At 51.4% G+C, this 11,051-nt stretch overlaps 1 pseudogene; it reads right to left on the bottom strand.

Annotated features, from left to right (window-relative positions):
- Nucleotides 1-1,376: 1,376 nt before the first annotated feature.
- LOC140215380 (uncharacterized) lies at nucleotides 1,377-3,526 on the bottom strand (annotated as a pseudogene).
- Between the last annotated feature and the right edge of the window lie 7,525 nt (nucleotides 3,527-11,051).

Here is an 11,051-nt window from a genome sequence, read left to right as displayed (position 1 = left end):
TATAGCCACTTGCGCCACTGTTCACATTTCGCGACGAAGAATGCCGAAGCTATTCTTCCGCTTTATGCAAAATGTTTATTCAGATTCATGGTTACAATCTGTAACTTAGCGCCGCAGTCATGCCAAGTGCTAATGAGGGTGTAGAAATTGTACATCCAATACTTCACAGGCAAAGTTACCGCAACGAATCCGCAACTCATGATTCACCAACTGGTTTACACCTAAACATTTCCAAATTGTAAAAAATCTTGCCACGTTCCTTCAAAATCAACCATCTTGTTGGACAGTGAAGAATGACAAAACGTCAGAGAAAAAATTATTTCAGCAGAATTGTGAGCAAGGTGGCAATGCAAGGTGCACATGAAAACGTGGACTAAAGAGCACTGCATGGTCCCGGGCTTGCCTGAAGTCCGAGCCCGGGCCTGGCTCGGGCCTAGGAGCTTCGGTCTCGGCTCGGGCCATGATAAGGCCCGGACATGCTATTTGCAACTCCACAAGAGTGAAGACTATAAAAAGTGCAGCCCTATGTAAATTTTAGGTTAGTGGTGTCTGTCAGTTTATGGGAAAGTCGGCAAGAACATATTCGAAGATCCTGGACGCTGTTGAGTTGTGCACGCAAAACAGTGAGGCCAGAAAAGAAAAAGGAACGCCAAGCTTAAGCTTCATCAAAAACAAAAGAAGCTTGTCCTCAACAGAATGTTCTTTCAACCTTTGTGTTCCTGGTGGAAGAACGCTTCAAAGCAAGGAGGACCGTTGAAATGACACTGCAGTAGAAGATTGCTGTGCTGCTTCATCATCACAACGTGTCCTGAAAGCTCCGAAGGACGGCTGTTTTCGCACAGGGCCCACGTTTTTGTCGCAGAAGGGAGTGTCGCATGACGTTCCGCGTTCTACGGTAGAGGTGGCCCTGTGAGACACGTAGCAACTTGCGGTGCCATTCGATATCGTAGAGAGAAACGTAAGTTCCCCGGAAAGGTATTCAGCCTCCCCTTCGGTCATCGTACTTGCCTGCGTTGCACGAAATAGAAATAAGCAGCAGATCAGTAACTTACCAGTGAACAACGCAAAACATCGAAGGCGGAGAAGTTGTGTCCAGTGCTTCTATTCCAAGCTTTATTCATGCACGCACTGGTGAGCAGTACCTTTGGCACACCCTTCCTTTGCGACTGCAGCGCGACGAGGGTGAGTTGTAATGTAGTAATGAGTAGCTTTATTGAAAATAAGCGCGAAAGGGGAGAGAGAGAGAGAGAACAATTTTAGTGAAAATGCCTGCAGAGTCGGTTAGGCTCCCTCCACGCAGGGAGGACAAGCTTTTACCGCGACGCGGCCACTACGTCAGTCTCGTGCATTGTGCTCCTCGAGGTCTTGGTTCCTCGCTACTTCCGCGGATCCGAGAGGGCTGCCGCCCCCTTCCTGGGGGTGCTTCCCCCCTTCTCCTCGGTTTCGCGCGGTCGCTGCCTCTCTAGAGCTGCCGAGACCTGCTGGACGGCCTTGAGTTGTGTATCTTGGTCATAGCTCCTCGTTGCAGCCTCTAGCTGCGGCGGGATCGTCGTCTTCTCGCTGGCTTCTCGTGGATTTATACTACAGTCCCAAAGGATGTGAGCCGCGGTGGCTCTCTCAGCGCACAGTCTACACACGTCACTCGCGTACACGCTCGGACACACGTGCTTAGCTAGCACCGGGGTGAGCAGGGACCCCGTCTGTAATTGCCTGTATAACACTGCCTCCTTCCGGGTAAGCCCCGGGTGAGGTGGCAGCATAGTCTGTCTGTTAAGTCTGTACCACTTCACTATTTCATTGAATGTGGTCATCTTGTCCTTGGCACTGCACCGCGACCAACACTCCGAGTCGGCCGTGCTTGCAGCTGCGCGGTCGGTTAGTCCTCGCGCGGCTGAGTTGGCCGCCTCGTTGTGGTTCACGTTCCGGCGTTCCGACACGACACTGCCCATGTGAGCCGGAAGCCACTTGATCACCAAAGTGCTTTTGCGTCCGATGTCTTCGGCCTTGCGCAGTATGCGCGCAGCCTCACTACATACCCTACCCTTGGCGTAGTTCTTCACTGCCGTTCTAGAGTCACACAACACTATAGTGCATCCGGGGTCGGAGACGGCCAAGGCGATGGCCAGCTCCTCCGCCCGGTGCGCCTCTCGAGTCCGGACGCTCGCCGCGGTCTTCGTTGCACCCGTCGATGCCCCGACAGCCACCACCGCGTGTGCGTAGCTGCTCCCTCGACTCTCCGCCGCGTCCACGCAGACGGCGCCCTCTTCTCAGGCGTGGAGGTCCACGAGAGCCCTGGCCCTCGCCAACCTCCGCTCCTTGTTGTGCTAGGGGTTCACGTTCCTCGGGATCGGGCAGACCCTGAGCTTTCTGTTGATGCTATCCGGTATAGGTGCGTCTTTCTGCTGCTTGCCTTCCCTCGGCCCGAGACCAAGGTCCCGCAGTATCTGTCTTCCGGTTCTCGTTTCAGAGAGACGCTCGAGTTGTGCCGTTCTCTGTGCTTCGGCTATTTCGTCCAGCGTGTTGTGGACTCCCAGCGCCATGAATTTTTCGGTGCTCGTGCTCCCGAGGAGGCCGAGTGCCGCCTTATACGCCTTGCGTATGGTGGCGTCTTCTTGTTACGTTCGCTCGGCCTCCAGTTGTGGAAAGCGGCCACGTACGTTATGTGGCTAACTGCGAAGGATTGAACGAGCCTAGTCAGGCTCTCCTCCTTCATCCCCGCTCTTCTGTTGGACACCCTCTTGATGAGTCTCATTGCCGCGGCCGCTTTGCCGGCGAGCTTGTTGACCGTTTCACCGTTGACTCGGTTTCGCTGGATGAGCCGCCCGAGCACTCGAATCTTCTCGACCTCCGGTATTACTTGTTCTCCCGCTGTCTTGACCGTGATCTTGGGCTGCTCGTACTTGACTTCCATATTCTTTCTTTTCCTGCCCGCTCCTGTCGGTGGAATCAACAGCAGTTCTGACTTGGCCGGAGAGCAAACGAGTCCAGACCCGCCCAGCTGCTTCTCGATGGCGTTGACCGCTTCTTGCAGCGTTGTCTCAATGTGTCCGTCGCTTCCTCCCGGTACCCACAGCGTAACATAGTCGGCGTAGATGGTGTGCCGGAGTCCCGCTACTCTTTCTAGCCGGTTGGCCACCCCGATCATCACGAGGTTGAAGAGAAGCGGGGAGATCACCGAGCCCTGCGGAGTTCCGACGCTGCCCAGCTTCTTCTCTTCGAGCTGCAGGTCTCCCGCGCAGATTTCGGTGGTCGGTTCCGTCAGGAAGTCTTTGATGTACTGGTATGTCCTTCTGCCTATGTTTAGCCTGGATACTTGGGCCAGGATAGCCGAGTGCCTCACTTTATCGAAGGCGCTCTGCAAGTTCCGCCCGAGTATGGCTCTGTTGTCTTTGGTGCCCGTCGTATCGTCGATGATCTCGTTCTTCAGTAAGATCATGGCGTCTTGCGTCCCGAGCTTCTTCCGAAACCCGATGATGGAACTTGGGTAAAGCTCCGATTCTTCCAGGTAACGCTGCCACCTGTTCATGAGAACATGCTCGAGGACCTTTCCCACGCACGAAGTGAGCGAGATCGGCCTGAGGTTCTCTATGTTGGGCGGCTTGCCAGGCTTGGGGATGAGGATCGTCTTGGCTGCTTTCCATTGCTTGGGCAGCCTTCCTTCTTGCCAGCACTTGCTGTAGAAGTTCGTGAGCGTTTCGATGGCCGCTTCGTTGAGGTTCTTGAGCGCTCCGTTGGTCACTCGATCGGGACCCGCGGCGGACCGGCGAGGTTGCTCCAAGCAACCAATGGAGTGGGCGCGCGGCTGCACCAGTCTCGGGTCTCTCTGCCGTTGCTTTAGCAACGTCGCACGGCCGTGCTTGGCTATACTCTCGCAGCTCCTTGCACATTCGTTGTGGTGTCGCCTGCTCGGCACATTTCCTCACGTCAGTAATACGCATGTGTATTGCCGTTCGCGGAGAGACGTTATCAGGCTAATCATGTCCTCATGTGATTTTATTTTTTTAATGGTATTATATTTTACAGACCTCATGACGGGCCATAAGTGAAGTAACGTCGTAGCATTGTGATAGACACAGGGACAAAGAACAAAAAAAAAAAACTAAATACGAACTTTATGCTAGAGGAAAATTCACCGACGATTATTATACTCCCCAACGCAAAATTTTTGCACGGCTCTATACGTGTTTGCTTTTCGCTATATACCCACCGTGGTTGCTTACTGGCTATTGTGTTGGGCTGCTAAGCACGAGGTCGCGGGATCGAATCGCGGCCACGGCGGCCACATTTCGATGGGGGCGAAATACGAAAATACCTGTCTACTTAGATTTAGGTGCACGTTAAGGAACCCCAGGTGATCCAAATTTCCGGAGTCCCCTACTACAGCGTGCCTAATAAGCAGATCGTCGTTTTTGCACGCGTAAAAACCCCTGATTCTACAGCGAAGCTGTATATGGCTAACAGATTCGTCCGTCCGTCGCGTGTGCGTCTAAAGCTCCTCCGGCGCAACCCCACGTGCATGCGCGAAAAAAAAAAAGAAAGAGAGAGGCGCTCGATTGACTACTAGTGACATAGTTACTCTCTGTCGCCGCTGAGCGCGCGCGCAGCAGTTTCTCCCCGGCTCCGAAGTAGGTAGGCCACGCGTCATACGTATTCCTGAAGAGCACAGCTTTCGATCAGCAACACTGCGAGCAGAAACGGGAAGGCAAACGTCTACGCCGTGCCGATGCTGCAATACGGGCACATGAACAGGCTATAGTGCAGCCGAGCGCAAGCAGCAACTGCGTACCGAGGATCCGGTAGCTTATCAATCCGTCGTTTAATGAACCGTCGGGATTAACCCAGTTATGAAGGCCGCACGTTTCAGCTTCGCTGGTTATCCATCTGTACGGTTCGCTTGCTCGGTGATTTTTTTTTTATTTCGCGATGTATTGGCTGGCGCGGACTATCTGCCTCGTGCGGCACGTTTCAAGCGGAGCGAAGTGTGGCGCGATTGCCTCGGTATCTGGAGAGCGCGAGACGCAGCGCATGGGTGATGCTTGGGCGCGATTCACAGCAGCCGCCGCAGACTGACCTCCTAGATGACGCGCACTACTCCGGCGCCACGTCGTAGGCATCGTCGCCGCACTACACTTTTCTTCTCAAGCTTTCGCCATACCCTCCTCCCCTTTCCAGCTCATGGGGCCGCTGCACCCTCCTCCGCTTCCCTCCTCGCGTATTTCATCGTGCGCTCCGCGTTCGCTCTTTCACCTTTCACCGCAGGTACGGGCGCCTAAAGGCCCAACCACTGGCATGCATCGGTACGCTTCGGCACGCGCCAACAAGCGAACGCGTCGCTTCGCGTCGGTAGGAGCAAAAGGACACGCAACCACTGGACACGAGCTCTGACGCACGCCGACGCTCGCTCCTCGGCTGCGGCGCACTGTTGCTGGACTATCTTGTCTTCGTCCGTCATAGTCTGACCTAAAACAACCTGCTCTAACTAAGCTTGAAACAATAGGTTAGTGATCTGTGTGATCTTTTAGATATAAAAACAGGTTTGATTAATGAATGTACGCCTGCAGCAACGGTTTCTTTTTACTTTTGAAGGAACAATAGTGCACAAAGTATCGACATCAGCGCTTGCGCTCGCGTTGTCGTCTGCTGCGCGTCGCGTTTCGTATATCAGTCGTCGAGAGTTTCATTGTATTCGCTGGTGCCCGCGCGCCTTCCAGAAACGAGTACACAATGCGTGTCGCGCATGCAATCAGATTATACAAGGTTCGTCGACAACAGACAATGAATAGAACCATCGATAACATTCGCGAAATTTCCGATATGTGCAAGCGCGTCCAGCGCCGAGCGATAACGTTTATTTGTTAGCCGGTGAAATACGGTCACCGGATGCAGATAAAGAAGTATGTTTGACAAAGTAATGATGCTTGAAATTATGGGGTTTTACGTGCCAAAACCACTTTCTGATTATGAGGCATGCCGTAGTGGGAGGCTCCGGAAATTTCGACGACCTGGGGTTCTTTAACGTGCACCTAAATGTAAGCACACGGGTGTTTTCGCATTTCGCCCCCATCGAAATGCGGCCGCCCTGGCCGGGATTCGATCCCGCGATCTCGTGCTCAGCAGCCGAACACCATAGCCACTGACCAACCACGGCGGGTGTAATGATGCTTTTTGGTGTATGAAATAAGTTTGAAGAAGTTGGTTCAGAGAAAATCAGCGGGAAGAAGTGGAACACCTCTGGTGTTCACAAATAACATCTAGCACAGCTAAAGTTTACGTAATTCGTAGCTTGTCTCCTCCCGATTCTTGTTTCTGTCTAATCTTTCCAATTCAGTCCGGTCGCAAGGAAGGGGAGCCCAAAAGGGAGCCGCCGGAGTAAAACACACCCCCCTTCCCTGGGCCTGTCCCTCCCCTCGACCCATGGCTCGCGCACGACGGAAGACGGCGCGCTACCTCCCCGCTTTCCTCCCTTGTGCGGGCGAGATTGAGCCGCAATCGTCAGCTGACCCCCGCAAGCTTTCACTCGCATATACAACATGCGGCGCGCGGCGACGACGTTATCGTGCTTGGACTTTATACGGAACATCACGGCGACGGCACAAATGTGCCTGGAGTGTCCGTATAATTGGCAATAAAAATTCAACGCAGTTCCTGATTACTTTAGGAGCAACTGAGCATTTCAGATTGAATTTGATGAACTAATGTTCGTATGCCTATAAATGATGGCAGAATGATTTCAAACCTATATGTGGTTCGTGACATCTAGTTGGTTGGTCGCTTGGTCACTTATTCCGGTTTCTCGACGGGAGAGCAGTCACAGTCTTCATCAGTTACTTCTTTTTCTACAATCTGAAGCCTGAGATACGTTTTCAAAGTACTTCACTAATGCGTTGTGCGCTGTATATAATTTTAAAGGAACTTGTATTCGGCTCTCTTCAGCTAGCACGTGTCGCATTTTTTCTTTGAATTGTGTAGCCTAAGTGATTGCGCTGTTTGAAGGAATGAACGAATTCTGGGGTTTTACGTATCGAAACCACGATTTCATTAGGAGGCACGCCGTAGTGGGGGACTCCGGACTAATTTTGACCGCCAGGGGATCTTTGACGTGCCCCCAATGTACGGGACAAGCTCGTTTTTGCATTTCGCCCCCATATAAATGCGGCTGCCACGGGCAGGATTTGATCCCGCGTCCTCGTGCTTAGCAGCGCAACACCATAGCTGCTAAGCCATTGCGGCGGGTCGCTGTTGAAGAGGAGCATTGATGAAAGAAACAACAGTATCAAGTTCCAAATGCACACCTATAACCAACAGCTTTCTGGGCAGTTGCGCACCTTTTCAACTAATCACAAAATTATGGCCAGTACAATATAAAAACCAATTAGGTCACACTGCTGTGCTCCGATGCTAAACTCGGCTCCAAAGAAATGAGCACTCTCCAGTGTTGTGCAGGTGATATGGGTGGCATAATGCATACGGAGTACCAGATGTGTATGAATAGTGAAGAAATCTTCATAATTAGATTTTTAAACTCTAAAAAAACTTATCAGTACATTTGAATTTGATTTGTCAATGGTTCAGTAATGCAGCTACACATAGCTAGTGGTGGTTCATATTCATTTAGCACTACAGTCTTTGCCAAACCTTCACGTTAAATAAATTATAGTGTTTACGTGCCAAAACCACTTTCTGATTATTAGGCACGCCGTAGTGGAGGACTCCGGGAATTTCGACCACCTGGGGTTCTTTAACGTGCACCTAAATCTAAGTACACGGGTGTTTTCGCATTTCGCCCCCACCGAAATGCGGCCGCCGTGGCCGGGATTCGATCCCGCGACCTCGTGCTCAGCAGCCTAACACCATAGCCACTGAGCAACCACGGCGGGTGGTCTGATCCACGTGGAGTCATAAAGGCTCGTGTGGAGCGCCGAAGGACTTCCTTTCTGATAGCCATGTGAGCGCGGGGTGTTGCGAGAAGAGCGGCAATGTAAATATCACTGAAGGATGGTGACTGGGAGTGTCGGCCTGGATATGTCCTGGTGAAGATGAATGGAGTATCCAAACAATTCGCACCGTGTATGGGAACGTCGGCACTTCACGATGCACTCTACGGCGATGGGTGATCCGTTTAATACATGGCGAAGGCCTTTCAACGCTTAGGCCTAATCTGTGTACATAACTAGTTTTGATGTTTCTTGTGGTAATTTTAATCTCAAAGTGGTAGATGCGTGATATATAGCCTGCAATTCGGCGAATATAGACGGCGGGCCAAATGGAACGTGATATTGGCACGTTTGAGACAAGATTCAGGCAGGTAAGGTTGAAGCAGTAGCAACCAGCATGTCGGTGACGATGGCATCGGCAAAGGCCTGGGCTTCTCCGATACCGATGAAGAATAGCGCGATAAGCTCACCCAGCATTCAATACTACATTTCTGCGGTGTCTTCACTCGCAGATGACAGCTGTGGTGTCCGTCGCGGGTTTGGATTTCGGATGCGACCAAGAGGCTTACAGTCTGTTAGTTGATTGTGCGATATGGTGGCATGCTGATATGGCCGCGCGGCGGAGGATTGGCGTGTTGTCTGATGTAATGGGTATAAGGCTTGAATTGCTGCACAAGGTGAAAGCTTGAGACGATGGAAGGAACACCGCCGATTAACTAATTAATCTAAAGTTTTGAGTCCTGCTTCTCTCTGAAGAATATGAATACGGCTGAGGTGAGGCAGATAGGGGCTGGTTTGCATTGCATCTCTGTTTGCCACCTCTCACCGGCCATATTCTTTAATTGCCAGATGTTGAATTTTGGCTTGATAGACAACTCTTGGCTGCAATATACCCCGGGCAGGTAATCAGGCTATATAAGTTCGAACACCGCCGGCCTTTGAAAAAATGCGCCTAACGGGGTGCAGCATCTTAATTCAACGACGGCGTACTTCTCTCAACCAGTGGGCAGACCCAGAACCAGCAATACCGAGGCCTAAAACGCGAACAGGCTCCATGTACGCAACAAAACAACCATGAAGGATAAGACAAAGCGGCCTCCTGGGAAGCCGGCAGAGGCCCCTACAATTATTAACGGAGATCAGGGCCCCCTTTTCCAGCGACTGCTGCAGGTGGGTGGCCTTGCACCGACTATCAGTCACATTTATAACCTCTTGCAAAGCACGTTCCTGTATATCCACATTATCGCGGGTAGACCATGAAGAGAAATTATCCTCATATATCAGGTCGCGTATTCCTCATAGGCTCCCTAGGGTCCAGATGAGTGGAATCAGTGTGAAGCTGAAGAATAATGGATCCAACACAGAGTTCTGTGGAACTCCTTGGCATGTTTGAAAACGACCAAACACATGGCCGGGCCTAGGGATACCAAGTGTGCTATTAGCAAGAAATGTTTCTACAAGTTTGCGCACCACCTCTGGTCAATAAATTCAGCTGAGTATCTCAAGGATAGCCAAATCACTGACATTATCGTACGCCTTTGTTATGTCGAGTAATAGCAATAACCGGATGGATGAGGTGCGGTAGACGCGTAATTATGTGTAGATACTCTCTCGGGACCATCCTCAGTTACCAAGTTTGAATGAAAACCTACTTTAGCCAGATGGTACCAATCCAGCGTTTTGAGCCGCCAGCCTAACCTAGATGCCACCATCCGCTTATGTTATTGAAAAGCGTTGACGTCAGCGCAAGTGGTCGTATGTGGTTAATGTTGTCCGGAGGTTTGCCAGGTTTGGGAAGGCCAATGGAATGGAATGGAAAAACTTTATTTCTCTATATCTCAGAGAGATTGGCGATGGGCCGGTGTCTTCATGTTTTGAGTCCTGGCCGCTTCACAAGGTCGGCGCCCCTATTCCAGGGCACCGCTGAGTCTTGCTGCCTCGCTGGCGTGCTGCACAATTGCCCGTTGGGCTGCGAGCTCGCTGCTGGTGAGCAGACCCTCCCATTGTTCCGCACTTGGGTGATTTACTTCATGGAATGCGAAATTACGCTTGCATTCACACGTGATGTGGATTAACGTGGGGGTTGTTCCGCACCACGGACATGTATCCCTGTACTGGGTAGGGAACATTTTGTGTAATGTGTGCAGGTTGAAGAACGTACCTGCTTGCAGTCTTCGCCAGCTTACTGCCTCATGTTGTGTGAGCGATGTGTGGGGTGGGGGGTATTTAAGTCTCCTTCCTCTGTAGTGGTTAAGTATTTCTGCATACGTCGGCTCCACCGTTAAGGGGGCCTCTAGGGTTTCCGACTGCCCTGCTCGGTGCGTGAGTTCGCGAACTAGGCGGTCCACCCTTGAGTTGCCCTCTATCCCGGTGTGTGCCGGTATCCAGAAGATCCTATGTTTTATCTTTTTGTTAGGAGGCTCTGTTTTGAGGAGGATTCTCAGTGCTTCCTTACTAACTCTGCCTTGTGTGTAGTTCCTGCATGTTGCTTCGGAGTCAGTTAGAATTATCAGAGATTTGTTCCTGCGGTAACCTTCAGCCGCCGCTAGAGCTACGGCGACTTCCTCCCCCTCCGTTACCGTGCAGTTTCTCAGGGTCGCGCAGCTAATTGGTTCTCCCGTGTGGTTAATAATCCCCGCGTAGGCCCATGTACGTATTTGGCGATGATCCAGTGTTCCTGGTATCGGTAATAGAGACCAATAGATTGCTCAATTTGCCGTCGGTGCAGTTTTTAAACAGTTGGTAGGGGACGCCATCCGGGCCGGGCGCTATACGTTTTTATTATTTTTTTTTTTTTGCCGTATCCACCACTGCCACATGTTCGGCCATAGTGAATGCAGTGGTGATTCCCCGTACCATCAGAGGCCTACATGCTCTGTCTAGAATTTCTCTGGGCTACACTTTTAACAATTCAGCAACGCAGACACAAATTTCGCTCGGTCTTGAATCTTAATTTAGGGTAAAATATTTATATATTTTCCGGCATGGCGGAGCATGTGGCACCACGGCGCTGCAGCGTGGGACTGAACGAAAGGATCTGTCATGTATGTTGTTGCACCGAATGTATAGTGCAGGCTCACGTCACAGCTTCGTAATCCAACAACAAATATTTTTGGA

The sequence above is a fragment of the Dermacentor andersoni genome, chromosome 1 (assembly GCF_023375885.2).
Source record: "Dermacentor andersoni chromosome 1, qqDerAnde1_hic_scaffold, whole genome shotgun sequence".
Classification (NCBI taxonomy): Eukaryota; Metazoa; Arthropoda; class Arachnida; order Ixodida; family Ixodidae; genus Dermacentor; species Dermacentor andersoni.
The sequence above is the reverse complement of the archived record's forward strand: the minus strand, read 5'-3'. Positions and strand labels throughout refer to the sequence as shown.